Genomic DNA, 20,002 nt, shown 5'->3' with positions numbered 1-20,002 from the left:
GTTTACTCCTGGTAAGGCTCTGGGGACCATATTGATTTCCAAGAACCGAACCCAGGTCAGCCTGTGAGCAAGGTAAGTGCCCTGTCTATTGTATATCTCTCTGGACCCTCCTTACAGCACTCTCAAATAAAGGCTTTGTCTCTCATATGATTACTTGCCATCTGACATTAGGATTGATGTCTTGATTCCACATTACCACTTCAAAACTATTTCTGCTTCCTTTTTAATTCTTTCTATACTTAAAAATTATCTGTGATGTATTCGATATGCCAAACACAGTAACAACAAAGTCTCCAGTGGAGACGTTACTGGGCCTGCTCGAGGAAATCGATGAACAACGGGAGGACAGTGACAACTATAGAAGCATTAGTTTCTAAGTTTGCTTAGCAGTATACAGGTTTTCAGATATACAGCATTATAATTGACAAGAGTATATGCTACATTCTGATCCCATTTTTTTAAAAAGCACCCTTTGATGCCTGTTACTTCAGTTCCTTATATTAATGCCCTTCCTCATTCAAATACTTGAAGTTTACTGCCTTTGAATGACTAACAAAAAATGTTGATGTCAAGAAATGTGAAGGATCTAATGCTTTATCCTACTTGTAAGTGAACAAATTAGTCTTTTATGGTTTGTTCTGGGTCAGAAATGAGGAGCCTTAGGACTAATTGCATAGCAGGTATCATTTGTATGTTTTAACTGCTTCCACTCTCCTACCCCCCAAGTTTCACAGAGGCAATGTAAATAAAGAATCAAATAGAATCTTGTACACCATGTGTTAAAATGATGAATAAGAAATTTCAAGCTTAAACATCTACTCTAATAGGGGACTATTAGCAAATTATGCAACCGTTGCACCACAGAAAGACATCATCTTCATTGTATTGGTTAAAAAGACATCTGTACTCAAAACCAGAGAAGACACCATCTAACTTCCAAAGTTGTTTGATATATAAACATCTGTGAAAAAATAACCCAAACCAACTAAGTTGAAAAACACGCAAGAGAATCCTTTTAAATAAATTTTTTTTTTGTAGCTTGGATTATGGTATTTCTTGGCAAACATTCCATGAATGCATGGTCTGCTAAAGACCTGAGTTCATTAATATACAGATGGTAAATAGTATGTATTTCATTAAGTAATTGCAAATTAAGATGAGATATCTCTTACAACAATCTATATTTCTCTCTCATATCCATCCAATATTCTTGTTTTTGTATCTCTGATGAACCTTGAATAATAGACGTGGTATTTTGGGCTACTCATGTGGATAATTTGAAGATTTTTTTTAGGACCTAATTTCATAACTGATCTGAATACCTGGCACACTGTAGGAGCTTGGTATTTGTAGATTTGAGAGTATACACCTCTTACATATTTTGGCCCCCTGTAATAAGAGGGATTAATTTTCCTTTCCTGGAGTCATTAATTAATTTTTCAGCAAACAGATGTATTTTCAGAAAGGATGGTCATTGTTTCTTCAAGATGTTTTATCTCTTGTATTTTTACTTTGTGTTCATTAATATCTGATTCACACCTTGACCAAAGTGAAAACAAAAAATGCATTCCAAATTTCAATCTGTAACAAAACTCTTTGGAGGATCATGCATTCATGCAGAATTACAATCAAGAGTTTTGGCTTGTGATTTATTTTGGTCTAGTTTGCCTCTACATTTTCCTTTTTTATCCCACATTTTCTTTTCCCTTTACTTAAGTGTATATTCCTTTCATGAAATTCAGGGGCTGAGAACACACCCAGAGGTGCTAGTAGTACTGGGGATCACATCTGGCCAACTGCAACCCATTGAGTTCTCTTCCACCCCACTTTGATGAACTTTAAGAACCAACTTTGGTAACTCAACATTAACCCATTGATAATTCCCTGGGGATGTGCAAAAATAATTAATACTGGCTGTTATCCAGGACCCATGGAAGAAACTGATATGCAGTACACGTTCAATAAATATTTGGAGTCTACAATCTACAGAATGGGAAAGGAGTATTCACCCAATACTCATCTGATATGGGTTGATATCAAGGATATACAAAGCACTGGTTGAACTCCACGAGAAGAAAACATCCAACCCCATCAAAAAATGGGGTGATGAAATGAACTGAAACTTTCTCAAAGAAGAAATCCAAATGGCTAAAAGGCACATGTGAAAATGCTCTACATCACTAATCATCAGGGAGATGCAGATCAAAACAACAATGAGATATCTCACACCACAGAGACTGGCCCACATCCAAAAGAACAAAGGCAACCGGTGTTGGTGTGGATGTGGCGAGAAAGGGACCTTCCTTCACTGCTGGTGGGAATGTCGACTGGTTCAGCCCTTTTGGAAAACAGTATGGACGATTCTCTAAAAATTAGAAATTGAGCTCCTATTTGACCCAGCAATACCACTCCTGGGAATATATCCCAGAGAGGCAAAAAAGTACAGTCAAAATGACATCTGCACTTCTATGTTCATTGCTGCACTGTTCACAATAGCCAAAATCTGGAAAAAACCCGAGTGCCCGAGAACGGATAACTGGTTAAAGAAATTTTGGTACACCTATACAATGTTAATCAGTTTAACAATAACTCACATCCTTTGGACCAACTGGTACACGTATACAATGGAGTACTATGCAGCTGTTAGAAAAGACGAAGTCATGTTATTTACATACAAGTGGTACTACATGGAAAGTATCATGCTAAGTGAAATGAGTCAGAAAGAGAGGGACAGACATAGAAAGATTGCATTCATCTGGGGGACATAAAGAAACAAAATAGGAGACTAACACCCAAGAATAGCTAAGTATTAGGAGGTTTACTCCATGGCTTGAAGGCCAGTCACACATCCTAGGGCAAAGGGTAGCTCAGATAGAGAAGAGAACACAAAGTATAGGATAGGAGGTGCATGCTGAAAGTAGACTATAGACGGAACATGATTGCCACTCAATGCCTCTTTTTTAAACCTCAGCAACCAAAAGGAGAAAGAGAACAAAAGGGAATGCCCTGCCACAGAGGTGGGATGGGATTGCGGGGACGGGGGTGGGGGGCGGGGGATGGTGGTGAGTGGGAGGGATATTGGGATCATTGGTGCTGGAGAATGGGCACTGGTGGAGTGATGGGTACTTAATCATTGTATAACTGAAACCCAAGCACAAAAACTTGTAATGTCCCTAACTGTACCTCATGGTGTTTCACCAATAAAAATTTAAAAAATAAAAATAATAAATATTCAGAGTCTGAGTGAATAAAAAGAAAGCTGAATCTGAAAGCATTTACGTGACATTTTTATAAAAGTAACGCTAGTTTGGGGAACAAGAAAACCACCTTTTAATTACTTCCAGCTACTGACAGATTAAATGAGACCCGTTACCTTTCTCATTTTAACAGACCGATACAACATCAAGAACTTGAGGTTGGTTTATTTAATTCTGGAAGGTCCAGCATCTGGCCATATCAGAATGCGCAAACAGATAAGGATCCAGCTCTCTAGCACTCTTTCTAGTGCTTATGTCACAAAGGCTGCCACTCCCAGATTTTGATCTATCTGAAACATTCCTCCCTCCAAATTGGGCACGGCTCCTTTTTTTTTTTTTTTTTTTGCTGCCCAAACTGGATTCGGCCTTTGGCCTTTCTAACTTGACCACCCCTGCAAAAACAACTCCTCGCCTCTACTTGATGCTGACATGCAAAGAACAAAAACAAAAAACAGAATGAGCAAAGCTAAAAAGTTGAAGCCCCGGGGCTGGAGCGATCAGCGCAGCGGATAGGGCGTTTGTCTTGCACGTGACCAACCCGGGTTCGATTCCCAGCATCCCATCTGATCCCCCAGCACTGCCAGAATTAATTATTGAGTGCATCACCTGGTGTGAGCCAAAAAGAAAAAAAAAAAAAGTTGAAACCCCAAGGTGTTTTTCCAACCGCGCATTTGGCCTCCTCGAAGCAGCCGCGGTTTGTCGGGACACCGTGTTTGCTCTCGCGGAACGCGTCGTTCTGCTCTTCTTCACAACGCTAGCGCGAGCGCCAACCTACTCGAAGTCCTAAGACGCCCCAGCCTCGACCCGTTATCTCCTCCGGCGGCAAGTAGAGCCGCGGCGCGCGTGCGCGCGCCCGTGACCCAAAGCCCCGCCCCGCGAGCCCGCCGCGCGGCACGCGCATGCCCGGTGCGCGCCGCCCGCCCGTGCTCCTCCTGCCTTGGCCCCGTGGGCCCGCGCGCCGCGTGCGGCAGGTTCCCCGGTCGTCGCGCCCCGCCCCGCCGTTTGCGGGAGCGCGCTCCTCCGGGGCTTAGGCGAATCCCGGGAGGTTCTGAGCGAGAGGCGATTGGCTGGTGCTGTGGCTTCGCTGCGGGCCCGAGAAACTCGGGGCTAGTGAGCTGGGAGACTCCCCGGGCGGTGCCGGGCGCGAGTCAGGTAAACCCGGAGGCTGGGAGGCGGGGGGCGCCGGGGAGCCTTGGGGGTGGGCTTGCACCAGCCTTGGCATTTCCGGCCGCTGCGTCCTTGGAGAAGTACGAGGGGCCGCGCTCGGCACCGTGCGGCCGGGGGGTTGATGGGATCCACTCGAAGGTCAGCGTCGTGGGGTCCTCCGATCCTGTGTCTCAGCAGGAGTTTTGTATCTCCCCAGTTTCCCAGGAAGCAGCTCCGCAGCTTCGTATTTATTCGAGTGTAGGTTTTAGTCTTTTTTTTCTTTTCCTTTTTTTAAAACCCCTAAGAGGCGGTGAGTTTTTTGAGGGTTCAGGTCCTGGCTCATTTTGCTGCAGACTTTGTGCCCCCGAGAAGCGTGGAGACCTTTTATAGTTGGTTCTCTGACTTGTAAATTTTCGCGCGGTGCTTCTTTAGTCTCCTTGAGAAGTTCTGTAGATAGATACTGTTAGAATTGGGGCGGGGGTGGGGTGTAAGTTTTTTGTGGATCCAGATTGGAAGTGGGAGATGAGGTCAAGCCAGCAGGGTTTGTAGTTAAGTACTTGAAACTGTTAGTGGATGGAAAGAACTGGATACATCCAACACTAGAGTTCTGTTCCTATGTAGGATGGCAGAAACAGCTTTCCTCAAGAACTGGCCTTTTTTTTTTTAAATTTTTTTAAATTTTTTTTTAAATTTTTAGTGAAACACCATGAGGTACAGTTGTAGATTTACAATTTTTTGTGCTTGGGTTTCGATTATACAATGATCAAATACCCATCCCTCCACCAGTGCCCATTTTCCACCACCATGGGTAATATCCCTCCCACCCCCATCCCTCCCATCTCACCCTGCCTCTGTGGCAGGGCAGTCCCTTGTGAAGAACTGGCCTTTTGAGAAGTTCCCTTGACCATCTTCTGCAGGTTAAAGCAGATAATAAAAGACAAAGGTCTGGCAAAACAAATGGTCAAACAAAACTTCCTTTTAGGGGGAGCTTTTGTTTTTTTTCTAAATGGCTCACAAACAGGGTCACCAGCATTTCAAGTGTTTTTCTTGGGAGCTACAGTAGAACTAACCTAAAAAAGATGGCTTTGTAATTATTTAGGTAGTCCATGTAATAGTATACCAAGAAAATGAAAATTAAAAATGCTGATTTTCCTTTTTATAAGTTAGAAGGAGCTGACAGTTTATGGCTAAAAGGTAATTATGGAAAACCAGAAAAGTCAAGGGTTGATGTACACAATTTACAAAGGCATGAAGTTCATAGACCTTGTATTCGTTTATATGTTTGGTTTTTAGGCCACACCCAAGGTGCTCAGGCCTTAATTCCTGGCTCTGTGCTCTGGGATCACTCCTGGTGTTATTCAGGAGACTATATGTGGTGCCACAGATGGAACCTGGGTGTGCTGTTGCAAGGGGAGCACCCGGCCAAAGTACTATCTTTGTGGCCCTTAGTGTGTGTGTGTGTGTGTGTGTGTGTGTGTTTGTTTTGCTTTTTGGGTCACACCCGGCTATGCACAGGAGTTACTCCTGGTTCATGCACTCAGGGATTACTCCTGGCGGTTCTCTGGGGACCATATAGGTTGCTGGGAATCGAACCTAGGTCCGCTGCACGCTAGGCAAATGCCTTACCTGCTGTGCTATTGCTCCAGCCCCACTTAGTGTGTTTTTGAAGTACAAATAGACATTCATAAAAATGCATGAATCCACTGTGCCACCTTCACTGACCAGAGTTGGTGGTAATTGTTATGCCTTGCATGTATTTAGTTCTGGTTGGTTCCCAGTAATGCCAGGTAAAAAAAAAAAGGTGCACAACTCACTGGATTGGCACAAAGTCCACATAACCAAGTATTTTTGTATTTACCTTAAGTAACTTTATTACTTGCATTCAAAAAGCTCTATGAAGTTGTGACTCTTTTCCAAAGATAGCCATTATCTCAATTTCCAGTGTTGATGATTTACTTATTAACTTTTTAATCAATGGAATGATGTAGTATGTATTTTGTATCTTATTTTTGCTCTATATTGCTATTTGTAAGATTCAAGCAAGTTTCATAGCAAAAGGTAGTTCTCATGCTGTTCTCAACAGATTTGGGTTTTTAACCAGTAGGACTTCTGTGAAGAATTTTTTTTTAAGGATTTGTTGAGTATACGTATACATTTCTGTTCACTATACACATACTATCAAAATAGCTGTATTATAGGATAAATAAAAGCAAACTACTTAAGTGCCAGGAGCATGAGATGTAACGGCAAAGTAAGTGTGGCTAACCACCTTTTTTAGTTTTATTTTTTTTGTTTGTTTTTGGGCCACACTATACTGTGCTTAGAGTTTTCTTCAGGCTCTACATTCAGGATCACTTCTGCTTGAGGGGGTTGCCTGCGGAAGGGGGGGTGGAAATTGGGGGGGGGGGCAGTGGAGCAGCCTCAAGGGATTATGTGGTGCCAGAGATGGAACCCTGGTCAGCCACCTGCAAGGCAATTTATCTTTCCTTCCCCATCACTACCTGTTTCTGTTAATCTTTCCTAGAACTTGGCTCTCTTTTGTGAAATGATACATTTTGACCAGGTGTCACTATCTTTGGTAATCTTTTCCAAACGTCATAGAAGAGAAACACAGATGCCCCAAGGGCTTATTTTACCTATATTTCTCAGTCTTTTTCCAACAGTGTCCCAGTGGCCTGCTATGCCCAGGACCCCTGTCCCCAGCACTGCTTCCCCCTCCCACCCAGTATATTAATCTCCTACTTTACACTTGTGTCATCCCATTTTTTCTGTTTTTACTTGTTTCCCTCCTCCCCCGCCTTGGAATATTTTGTAGGCCCACAGGGTCATATGACCCTGGGATGACAAATGCTGATTTAGACTGAGCTCTCAGATTCTTCCCTTCTCCTTTTCTTTCCTTCCCCTCCTCCCTCCCTGCCTCCCTGCCTCCCTACTTTCCTGCACTAAAGCTTTGAGAGATTGTATTAGTCTGTTACTAGAATCCAGTTGTTTTTTATTTGTTATTTTTTCTAGTATGCTACTTTTGTAACTTATGCTGTAACTTTGAAATAGTCTTCCAAGATAACCCTGTCATACTCTTGCATAATCCTTTTCTTTTGTGGGTTGACTAGATCTAGAGGCTGCCTCTAAGAGAGTACAATAAATGGTAGGATGTCATTTCTGTGGTTAGGTTATAAAAGACTATGACTTCCTCTTCTTTTTTCTTTGTGAAGAGTTTTCTCATAGTTGAAGTAACATTATGGGGTTTTTGGTATACAGAGTTACATATCAACATCTTTATATACAATATCATGCTCATCGCCATCAATACCAAAGCTTAGCTTCTGTCCATCACCATTTAATTGATCCCTTTTTTATCTGACTCACCTATCCTACTCCTCCTTCCTTCAGGAGACCACTATTTCATTCATAAAGCAGAAGAGTTTGTGGGCTTTTATTTTCTTTTTCAGAGTTAGAAAGTAGAAAGGTTATTAGGAAGTAGAAGAGAAAGGAAAAGAAACTTGTGTGGGGAGGAACTTAGTATAGGACTATTTTTTTGTTGTTGTTTACAAGTGTTTTGTTTTGTTTCTTTTGTTTCTATCATATGTAGGTGAAACAATCTAATTTATTTCATTTAGTATAATACCCTCCAGGTTCATCCAGATTGTATTCTCTCTTCCACTTTCTTTTTCTTCCTCTCTCTCCCACATGTGTACACGCGCGCACGCGTGCGCTTACACACACACACACACACACACACACACACACGAATGCATTATAGAAATGTACATGGTAGGATTCTTTTTCTAGAACTGCATATTGCATATCCATAGCACATAGTTGTATGGAGCTTTTGTTTTGTTTGTTTTGTTCTGGGGGATATACCTTGTGATGCTCAAGGATTACTCCTGGTTCTGTGATCATGGCAGATTTGAGAGAATATATGAGGTGCCAGGGATTGAACCAGGTTGGGCTACCTGCTATACTACTGGTTATTCTATTGCTCCAGCCCATAATGTACTGTATTGTTAGTGACAGCTTCATGCATACAATGTTCCATACCTACCACTAGAGTGTCTGCTTCCCTTTACTACTGTCCTATGATCATCTCTGCCCCTCTCCTCCCATCCCTGCCCCTCTCCTCCTCCACCTTTGTTAAACTTAGTTCTGTAGACTATTTTTCAGTCCTTTTCCTGTGCTTCTTTAGATTCCTCATCTGTAAGAAATCATTTTGTATCTGTCTTTCTCCTGGCTCTCTTTACTCTGCATGATTCTCTCCACTTCCATTCAGCCACATCTTCTTTATCATCTCATGTGTCATTGTCGTTTCAGTTTGTTTACAACTTTTGGCTATTTCAAATAATGCTGCGGTGAACATAGGGGTGTGTGTTTCTTTTCGAATTAGTGTTTTTACATTCTTTGGATAAGCACCCAAAAGTGGAATATCTGGATCATAAAGTATTTCTATTACATTTTTTAGGAAATGGCATACTATTTTTGGCAGTAATTGCACCAATGTACATCTCCACCAGCATTGTACAGGCATCCCTTTGCTCTGTGTAGTCTCATAGTCTTATTTCTTGTCTTTGATAATCACTGTTTTCATAAACTAGTAAAGCTCATTTTGATTTTGATTTGCATTTCCCTGATAAGAAAGGCTAATATCTTTTTATGTGCTTCTGCGTGATTGACTTTTTCCCTGGCATTCTCTTGCTTGCTCATTTTGATGAATCCAACTTTTGAAAGGGTCAATTACTTATCTGTAAACTGGGAGACCTTTGTCCAGTAGCCAGTAGAGAACTGAGATTCTTATTCCTGCGACCTGATGGGTTTGCAACCAGTGCTGAAGGAGATTGGGCAGAGATCTTTTCCCAGTTGAACCATGAGAAGGCGCTAGTCCTGGCTTATGCCTTCATAACCTTGTGAGAAACCTTGAGCCCATGACAGAGCTAAGTATTCCAGTTATGATCCTCAGAAAATGAGTTTTTTGGTGCCTGTTATTTTAAGTTTTGCTTTGAGGCCCTATCCAACAGCGCTCAGGGCTTACTCTGTCTCTTCACTGAGGGTTCACTCCTGGTGGGATTCAGAGGACCATATGGGTGCAGAGCATTGAACCAAGGTTGGCAGCACGTAAGGCAAGTCCTTCCACGACTGTACTCTCTCCAACCCCTCATAATATGTTATTTTTAACTGCCAGGCTTTGTGGTAATTTTTTATGCAACTGTCACTGTCACTGTTCTCCCGTTATTCTTTGATTTGCTTGAGCGGGCCCAGTAATGTCTCCATTGTGAGACTTGTTGTTACTGTGTTTGGCATAGCAAATATGTCACTTTGCTGTGTGGGCGAGATACTCTCGGTAGCTTGCCAGGCTCACAAGAGGGGAGAAGAAATTGAATCTGGCTCGGCCAGGCCTGCCGCGCGGAAGGCAAATGCCCTACCACTGTGCTATTGCTCCAGCCAATGCAGAAGTAGATAAATAATAAACTGATCTTAGCAATTTCATAAAACTTTTTTTTTAAATTTTGGGGCCACACCTGCTGGTTCTTAGGACTTCCTCTTGACCCTGTGCTGAGGGATCACTCCATGCAGGCTTGGGGACCATTGTGAGGTGCTGGGCACTGAACCCAGGTTGGCCACTTGAAAGGCAGTCACATTCACCCCTCCTCCTACTGTGCCATCTTTCCAGCCCCAAGTTCCATAAACCTTACATTTGATTTCATTTTGGCGCCACACCCAGAGATGTTCAAAGCTTGCTTCTGACTCTGCACTCAGGGATCACTCCTGAAGGTCTAGGGGACCATATGGGATGCTGGACAGGGATCACTCCATTAATTCTATTTTTCTTTTTCATTATGCCTTACTTTTTTTTAAGTTTTTAAATAGAGTAGTATTTTTTTTTTATTAGTGAAACATCGTGAGGTACAGTTGTAGACTTACAAGTTATTGTGCTTGGGTTTCAGTTATACAATGATCAAGTACCCATCCCACCACCAGTGCCCGTTCTTCACCCCCACCAGTCCCAGTTTCCCTCCCACCTCCCCATCCCCCATCCCACCCTGCCTCTGTGGCTGGGCACTCCCTTTTGTTCTATCTCTCCTTTTGGGTGCTGTGGTCTGCAGAAGAGACTTTGGGTGGTATTCATGTTCCGTCTACAGACTACTTTCAGCATGCATCTCCCATCCTGGGCGGATCTTCCCAGCACCCTTTATTTGGTGCTCTCTTCTCTATCTGAACTGCCTTTACCCCCTAGAGTGTGTGGGTGGCCTCTAAGCCATGGAGTGAACAACCTGGTATTTATCACAGCCATTCTTGGGTGTTAGCCTCTTATTTTGTTACTTTATGTTACCCAGATGAATGCAGTCTTTCTATATCTGTCCCTCTCTTTCTGACTCATTTCGCTTAGCATAACATTTTCCATGTAGTGCCACTTGTAAGTAAATTTCATGACTTTGTCTTTTCTAACAGCTACATAGTACTCCATTGTGTAGATGTACCAAAGTTTCTTTAACTAGCCATCTGTTCTCCGGCACTCAGGATTTTTCCATATTCTAGCTATTGTAAACAGTGCTGCAGTGAACAAACAAGTGCAGATGTCACTTCGACTATACTTTTTTGCCTCTCCGGGGTATATTACCAGGAGTGGTATTGCTGGGTCAAATGGGAGATCAAATTCTAGTTTTTTGATAATCGTCCATACTGTTTTCCAAAAGGTTTGAACCAGTTGGCATTCCCACCAGCAGTGAAGGAGGGTCCCTTTCTCGCCACATCCGCACCAACACCGGTTGCCTTTGTTCTTTTGGATGTGGGCCAGTCTCTGTGGTGTGAGATGGTATCTCATTGTTGTTTTGATCTGCATCTCCCTGATGATTAGTGATGTAGAGCATTTTCTCATGTGCCTTTTAGCCATTTGTATTTCTTCTTTGAGAAAGTCTCTGTTCATTTCGTTGCCCCACTTTTTGATGGGGTTGGGTGTTTTCTTCTTGTGGAGGTTAGACTTATATAGTAAAGTTTCAGGCTATAATATCAATACCCAAAAGGCCATGGCTTTCCTATATGCAAATAGTGAGAGAGAAGAAAATGACATGAAGAAAACAATCCCATTCACAATTGTATGCCAGAAAATCAACTACCTAGGAATTAGTTTAACTAAGGAAGTAAAGGACCTGTACAAAGAAAACTACAAAATGCTGCTTCTTGAAATAAAAGAGGACGCGAGAAAATGGAAAAATATCCCCTGTTCATGGATTGGGAGAATTAATATTATCAAAATGGCAATACTTCCCAAAGAACCAAATTCAGTGCGATCCCTATTAGGATACCCATGACATTCTTCAAAGAAATGGAGCAAACCCTCCTGAAATTTATATGGAACAATAAGACCCCACAAATAGCTAAAGCAATTACTGGGAAAAAGAAAATGGGAGGAATTAACCTCCCGAACCTCAAACTTTACTACAAAGCAGTAATTAAAACAGCATGGTACTGGAACATTATGCCTTAATTTTGAGGTATTTCTTTCTCTCCAAACCAGCAATATAAAGAGATGCTTACAAGGTCAAGATGGAGCACTCAGGTGGTAGAGAATAGGCCTCTATCTATAGGTCAAGCATGTGCCTGTCCTTGAGTTAAGCCCAGGAACCACTGAACTCCCCAGGGTATTGTCGTGATGACTCCCTAGCATCTGTGGACCTGGCATTATCTAGCTATCTCTTGAGTAACTACCCCCCCATTTCTGGATCCCCCATGTGTTACAACTATTTTTTTTATTAAAAAGAGAGAGATGATTACTTTGAAAGTTGCTTTGGTTTTAGGTTTCATAAAACTGGCATCCAATGAGGCAGATCTGCAGTAGAAGTGATTTTGGTAGTTGGGTGTAGTACCTCTGATTTGTATGTGTTGAAAGTTTTAAGTTTAGATTTTATAATGTTTGATAATTGAGATATCTATAGACTTGTAGTCTATCTGCAGTTCTTTGTGGGTATGGTTTCATTAGTATATTATCATTTTGAGACTTGTTCTTAATATTTTTTGATTTATAAATTTTGGAAACTACTAGACAAGGAAGGGGGTCATTCTATTTGAACTCTGTTTTAAATCCTGTTTTGTTTTCTGTGGAATTCTTTCCACTTTCTATCCTCACATCTTTTTATTGGGATTTTACTACTGTGGAACAATTTCTGGTAAAACTTTCAGTGAAACATTTTTTAAAAATATATAAATGATGTGGCTGGGGCGATAGTGCAATGGGTAGGGCATTTGTTTTGCACGCGGCCAGCCCAGATTTGATCCCCAGCATCCCATATGGTCCCCTGAGCACTGCCAGGAGTAATTCCTGAGTGCAAAGCCAGAAGTAACCCTGGTGCATCGCTGAGTGTGACCCCAAAAGCCAGTGTGTGTGTGTGTATATATATATGAGATATGTAAATGCTTTATGTAAATTATTTAACTTTAAAACATTGTTGTTAAATTTTACACACATAATGGTAAAAACTATATATGAGAATTTTCATGGCTAGAGAAAAGCCTAAATAATTTTTGGTACATTGTTTTGAATTATGTAGTCTGTGAAGTAGATAAACAATGTTTTCATATATTTAAAATGTTGAGTGGTTTTGTGTGTATGTGTGCCTGTGTGTGTGTGTGTGTGTGTGTTACATGTGCAGTCTGTGATATCTAATTTTTTTTTCCTGTACTTAGGTCAGGCTTCTTGGGATTAAAGTGTCCATAGAATTGTTTTTTGTTATTTTTGTTTTGGGCAGGGGGTTGTTTGGGCCATATCTGAATTGACTCAGGGCTTACTCCTACTCTGAGCTCAGGGACCTCTTACACCTGGCATGGCTTGGGGGACCATATGTGGTGTAGGGGATTGAACTGGGATCAGTCATATGCAAGGCAAGCTACCTTAACTCCTGTACTTTCTTTTCCATTTTTATATAATTAAAAATACCCATGACATATTCGATATGCCAAACAGTAACAACAAGTCTCACAATGGAGACATTACTGGGCCCACTGTAGCAAATCTATGAACAACGGGAGGACAGTGCTACAGTGCTAAAAAAATTTTAGGATTTTCCTATACTCTTGCTTTAAACCATGGATGACTTAGAGGTGTTTATGAGATTTTCAAGATATCTATTATTTATTTCTCGTTCAACTTAGTGAACTTCTTTACAGTGGTCAATTAGGTTAACTTGGTCAGTGATAGCTGTTTTTCTATACCATTGCGGATCTTCAGAATACTTATTACTGACTAGTGAGAGCAGTGTGTTGAATGTTCCAAAGACAGTTGGATCTACCTGATGATTTTTCTGTCAGTTTTTGTTTGCCTCATGGACTTATGGAATTTGACAATATGGTAAGTACTAACATATTTAGGTTTGTTTATGTCTTCTTCATGAATTTATCCCTTTAATGTTGGATAAAGATTAATCTTTAATTTTGGTAATAGTTCTTATTTTACTTTGGCATTAATAACACTACTCCTGCTTTCTTTTTGATTAGCACTTGACGGTTTTTTTTTTTTTGCTGTGTTCTATTATCCTAAACAATGTACACAACAAGGGAAGGATAATTTGTAGGATATTTTGGTTTTGTGTTGATGAATTACTCCTTTAGGCTATGGAACTTTGACAAACTGGAATATTTTAAAGCTGAAGGAATTTGAAAACAGTATGGGAAGAATTCTCTGATATCCCTTTTCACCCTTGAAACAGATCATAAGATCTCATGTGTGTGTATTCTGTCCATACTTGGAGGGAAGGAACATCTTTTTAGAGGAGTAAGGAGGGATTTCCAAAAGAATTAGAACAAACAGGTGTTCTAAATGTCCCCTCGTTGCTTACTCTACACTCATATCTCTTTTTCTTATTGTGGTTTTTCAGACTTGCCACTCTTCCTCATTTCTAGTATAGAAATATTCCAGCCCAACTGTTTCTTTGGGTCTGCATTTCCTTGTGAAGGCTTCTATGTCATATAATACATACATAAATAAATTTGCATGTTTTTTACCTGAGTCAGCTGCTTGTGAAACAAGCTAATCTGTATCTTCCACTTGAATATTCAAACTCAGGAAATTCTCACAGATTGGAGAGGTTTTTCTTCTTCTACTCATGCATTTTATTTATTTTATTTTAGTGTTTTAGGTTCTGGGGCCATACCCACCAGTGGTCAAGTCTTATTCTTGACTGTGTTCGAGGATCACTCCAGGCTGTGCTCAGGGAACCTTACACAGTACCAAGGACTGAACCTGAGTTAGCTGCCTGTAGAGCAAGCACCTTACCCTCTGTACTACCTCTTTGGACACCATTTCATTTCTCTTAAATGGAGTTTTAATTTTAGGAAAAAATGTCTAATCGAGTAAGACAAAAGGTTAAGTATAAGAATATAGTTCACTGAACTCAAAAACTGGATTTATGCTTCACTTTTTGGATAGAATTTGAACTGTAATTTCTATTTACATTTCAATTTGAAAGTGGTATTTTGCACATACTCACAACCAAATGCATATAATCTAAAAGTTTTTTTTATTTCTTTTTGGGTCATACCTGGTGATGCACAGGGATCACTCCTGGCTCAGCACTCAGGAATTAACCCTGGTAGTGCTCAGGGGATCATATGGGATGCTGGGAATTGAACTCGGTTCCACTGTGTGCAAGGCAAACATCCTAAAAATTTTTAGACATTCAAATTTTTTCTTTTTAAAAAGAAATTTCACGAATTTGACTTTTTTTTTATCCCAGTATTTTGACTGTTTTTATTTTTAGTTTTAGGGGCAGACCAGCAATGCTTATGAGTTACTTCTGATTCTGTACTCAGAAATCACTCCTGGTAGTTCTTGGGGGACCATATGGGGTGCCTGGGATCAAACTTTAACTTTTTAGGTCATACCTGGTGATGCACAGGGGTTACTCCTGGCTCTGCACTCAGGAATTACTCTTGGCGGTGCTGGGGGACCATATGGGATGCTGGGAATCGAACCCGGTTGGCCACGTGCAAGGCAAACGCCCGATCTGTTGTGCTATTGCTCCAGCCTCCAAACTTGGGTCTTTTTTAAAAAAGAATTTTTTTGTCTTTAAAAAGAAATTTCCCAAATTTTGACTTAATACAACTCTGGTTTATTTCTCTCCCAGGAAGAGTATGACTTAGAGATTAAGGATACTTTTGCCTTGTGACACCATTATCTTATGTATCTCATGTTTTCAAGGTTGATGCTAGAGGGGAGAAGGGGCCTAGGATCTTACTGTTGTTTTTGTTTTTAGTTTTAGGGGCACACAGCAATGCTTATGGGTTACTCCTAATTCTGTACTCAGGAATCACTCCTTGTTGTTCTTGGGGGACCATGTGGGATGCCTGGAATCAAACTTGGGTCAGTCGTGTGCAAGGCAGGTGCCCTATGTATTGAACTATCTCTCTTTCCCGAGGGGACTCAGATGTTCAACCATGCTTTTTAAAAGAAATTTTTTGGAGGTAGGGTACATAGGGTGGTGATCAGAGCTTTTACCTAGCTCTGTGCTCAGGGATCACTCCTGGTGGGCCGGGAAGACCATATGGGGTTTCATAGATTGAACCTGGGTCTGCCCGGTGCAAGGAAAGTGCCCTACCTGCTATACTATTGCCCTGACTTCTCTTACAGCATACTTTTGAGGATGACTCTAAAACTGGTGTATATCATTTCTCCCTATACTGCCTTGAGCAACGCAATCACATGTTCCAACTGTAGGAGACAAAAATCAGTTTTCTTGCATATCTGGGACTAGAAATTGCTATTGTTATTATCTAGGCATCTAGAGTTTGGATAGAGAAATGGTAGAAAACTAAATGATAAATTTTGTACTCAACTGAATATTTCTACCCCTCCCACATTGATATGCTGAAACTCTACCCCAAATATGATGACATTAAGAGGCAGGGTTTATCGAGGTAGTTAGACCAGACTTCATGAACACTTTTAAGTTTCTGATAAGAATCCTCAGAAGGTTTGCTTCTCCTCTCAGCTATTTATTATATGCAGATACAATGAGAAGTCTCTAGTCTGCCACCAGAAAGAGTGCTTTCATTTCAGCGCCATCATGTTGCATCCTGTGGCTTTGGTTTTCCAGCTATTAGAACTAACAAAATTCTCTTGCTTTGTCAGTCTGTATCTGGTATTTTTATTGTAGTTGTCTAGATAGACAAAGACAGATCTTTCTTTTTATTACCCATTAGGGAATTTGCCCTGCCTTGATAATACATCATAACACTTAATATCTTGGATTAGTGCTGCTGATTTCTGTATTAGAAGGGCAGAGAAGAATTACCCTAAAGTAACATGGGAGAGATAACTAAAAGTCATAAAGATTTTTTTTCTTAAATATTCCGGCATTATGACTAGTGTTTGCTCTTCACCCTAAGGTATAGTTGTCTCCATCAGTCCTCTTTTCCGACAACTAATATGAATATCTTGAAGGTTTTGGCTGACTTTTCAGGCTCTTGATTCCCTCACACATTTTTCACACAGTTTAATGTAGGATAGAAATTAATGGTATTTGTAATGCACTCCTAGTCTTCGGTTTTCTCATTTCTGAATATTGTAATTCTTCCTAATTTTCAAATAAAATTTCACTAGGAAAAAATCTCCAACCTAGTCTTAAAGGAAACTGTTTCATTTCTTTCCTTTATCACTTAATCACTTAATCACTTAACTTCCCGTTAGTCGTCGATTTGCTCGAACGGGCGCCAGTAACGTCTCCATTTGTCCCTGTCGCGTGCTAGTGTAGCCCAATGGCATCTCTTCGCTCCGGGAACATGGAGGGCCTCAAACCGATCGTTCATGACCTTGACAAAGAAGTCTGACCATCTGGTAGGTGGGCGGCCACGCGGTCTCTTGACATCCCGTGGAATCCAATCAGTAACAGCTCTAGTCCAACGGTCGTCTTTAAATCTCATTACGTGACCAGCCCATCTGATTTTCGACACCTTGGCAAATGAGACAGCGTCCCTGATCCTTGATCGTCGACGGATGTCAGAACTCCGGATTCGTTCTCTCATTTGAGTGAAACGTGATATTCCAAGCATAGCTCTTTCTATTCTTCTTTGGGAGACCTGAATGGCGTTCTCATCTTGTTTGCGTAGGGCCCAGGTCTCTGAGGCATATGTTAATGCAGGAAGAACAGTGGAATCAAAGAGATGTGCCCGGAGCCGGAGGTTCTTCGTCCTCTTAGCTATTTCTTCGACGTTCTTGAAGGCGTTCCAAGCCGCTCTCTTCCTCCTGCGCAGCTCGGGTGCCAGGTCATTTGTCATGTTGACCTCTCGACCTAGGTACACATAGCTGTTGCATTCGGAGATGGTCGTTCCATTGAGAGCGAATGGGGCGTCAGGAACAAGGCTATTTCTCATAAACATTGTCTTCGTAAGATTCAGCTGTAGTCCTACCTTTCCACACTCATGGTCAAAGTCGGCCAGCATTTGTGCCGCTTGGCTGATGTTTGGTGTTATTAAAACAATGTCATCAGCAAAGCGGAGGTGGTGTAGTTGCCGACCATCTATCTTCACTCCCATTCCTTCCCATTCCAGTCGTCGCATGATGTTCTCGAGGGTGGCACTGAAGAGTTTTGGTGAAATGGTATCACCCTGCCGCACCCCTCTCTTGACATCAACGATCACTTCTTTGTAGAATGGTGAGATCCTGGTAGTGAATCCGCAATACAGCTCACGGAGGATCCTGATGTATTGGGCTTGTATGCCCTGATTGGCTAGGGCTTCAATGACCGCTTCCGTCTCAACAGAATCAAAGGCCTTCTTTAAATCAATGAACGTTAAGCAGAGCAGCATCTTGAACTCCCGAGAAACCTCAATGAGTTTGGTTATCGTGTGGATATGGTCGATGGTGCTGAATCCTTTGCGGAACCCTGCTTGCTCACATGGTTGTCCTTCATCTAGTGTTCTGCCAATCCTATTCAGGATGACTCGAGTGAACAACTTGTAGATGACAGACAATAGGCAGATCGGGCGATAGTTGCCAATGTCATGGATGTCTCCCTTCTTGAACAGTAGTACGGTCCTGCTGGTTTTCCATTGAGATGGAACCTTGCATTCAGACAGGTAGCGAGTGAAGAGCCGAGCCAGTGTATTGATGAGTACTGACGGCAGGTTCTTCAGGTGTTCAGGTCTGACCTTGTCTGGGCCGGGTGCTGTTTGCTTCTTTACTGACGAAATGGCGTGTCGGATTTCGGAAGGGAGAACGTTGGGAACGACATACCCATCCTGTGGAATTTGGTATGTCGGCAAGTGGACATGGCTATCGAAGAGATTTGAGTAGAAGTCATGGATAATCTTCTCCATTGCCGTTCTGGAGGATGTGATGGATCCATCAGGACGTCGGAGGGCAGTCATCTTGGTCTTATAGTTGGCGAAGGACAGGCGGGCGTTACGAATACTTTTCCCGGCTTCTGCCGCATCTACCAGTACTTCTGCTCTTCTCTCTTTGAGGTCTTCCTTGATCGCATCTCTGCACTGCTTTGCAAGCTCGGACGTTAGCTTGCGGTTGCCTGAGGCATGCGCCAGACCACGCTGGCGAATTAGCTCAAGAGTTTTCGAAGATAGGCGACTTTTTGTGGCTATCTCTCTCTTGGCGTTCCTCGCACATTCATGGAGGTGCTGAACCAGTCGATCGTATTCCTCGTCAATGTTGTCAACAATGGCATCTTCCCATGTTGCCGCAATAGTACCAAAGAGTTCCCTGTTGGTGGTCGTTCTGAGTGTTCTCTTTTTGAACTTTGCAGCCCTTTCTCCCCGCTCTGTGAAGTAGAATTTTGCACGAAGGAGACGGTGGTCCGATCCTGTTCGAAATTTTGGGACAACAGCGACATCAGTCAGGCAAAACCGTCGATTGAATATGATGTGGTCTATTTCGTTGTGGAATCGTCCACCGGGAGACTCCCATGTCCATCGTTTAGATTCTGCCTTCTGGAACTGTGAGTTACCATGAATGGTCTTGGTCGACATGATGAACTCAGACAGTCTCTCACCCTGTTCGTTCCATTCTAGGCCATGGGTTCCGATGTGAAGTTCTTCAGCTGATCTTCTCGGTCCTATCTTGGCATTAAAATCACCCACAATGATCTTGTAGAAGGTGTGGTCTTCTTTATAGAACTTCTCCAGCTCCATGTAGAACTTCTCGATTTCTCTTTCATCATAATGAGATGTTGGTGCGTAGACAACGAAGATAGAAACTGCAGGCAGTGAGCCACATCTATTCAAATGTAAACGTCCGATTCGGGTTGTTAGGCATTCGAATGAATCAATGCTCTTGGCCAAGTTTGTGTTGATAAGGACACCAACGCCTCCAACACCTCTTTTATCGCATGTTCCGAGGAACAATTCTTCTCCAGTGTCGAAAACGGCATGGTGAGATTCGTGTCTTCTTGTCTCGGTCAGACCAATGATGTCGTACTTGATCATTCGCGCTTGTACCATCAGGTCCTCGATGGATGCATCTGATGCTAGCGTACGTGCATTGAAAGTACAGACGATCATTTTTGTCTTCCTTCGTTGTGGCAGCCTAGGTCGGCCTTGAGATTTTGTCGGCCTTTCCTTTCTCATCCTTCTCAGTGCTGCCAGGTCGGTGAAGCCTTCAGGGT

General features: G+C 42.0%; 1 protein-coding gene across 1 annotated transcript in view; it reads left to right on the top strand.

The window, feature by feature from the left end:
* The first annotated feature begins 4,295 nt into the window (after nt 1-4,295).
* MIPOL1 (mirror-image polydactyly 1) overlaps nt 4,296-20,002 on the top strand; it is a 304,969-nt gene continuing 289,262 nt past the window's right edge. Inside the window, exon 1 of the mRNA XM_056133809.1 lies at nt 4,296-4,409. The gene's annotated coding sequence lies outside the window, so the exon portion shown is untranslated. The remainder of the gene's footprint in view (nt 4,410-20,002) is intronic.

This window comes from Sorex fumeus, unplaced genomic scaffold, assembly GCF_029834395.1.
Source record: "Sorex fumeus unplaced genomic scaffold, SorFum_2.1 ptg000098l, whole genome shotgun sequence".
Classification (NCBI taxonomy): Eukaryota; Metazoa; Chordata; class Mammalia; order Eulipotyphla; family Soricidae; genus Sorex; species Sorex fumeus.
The sequence above is the reverse complement of the archived record's forward strand: the minus strand, read 5'-3'. Positions and strand labels throughout refer to the sequence as shown.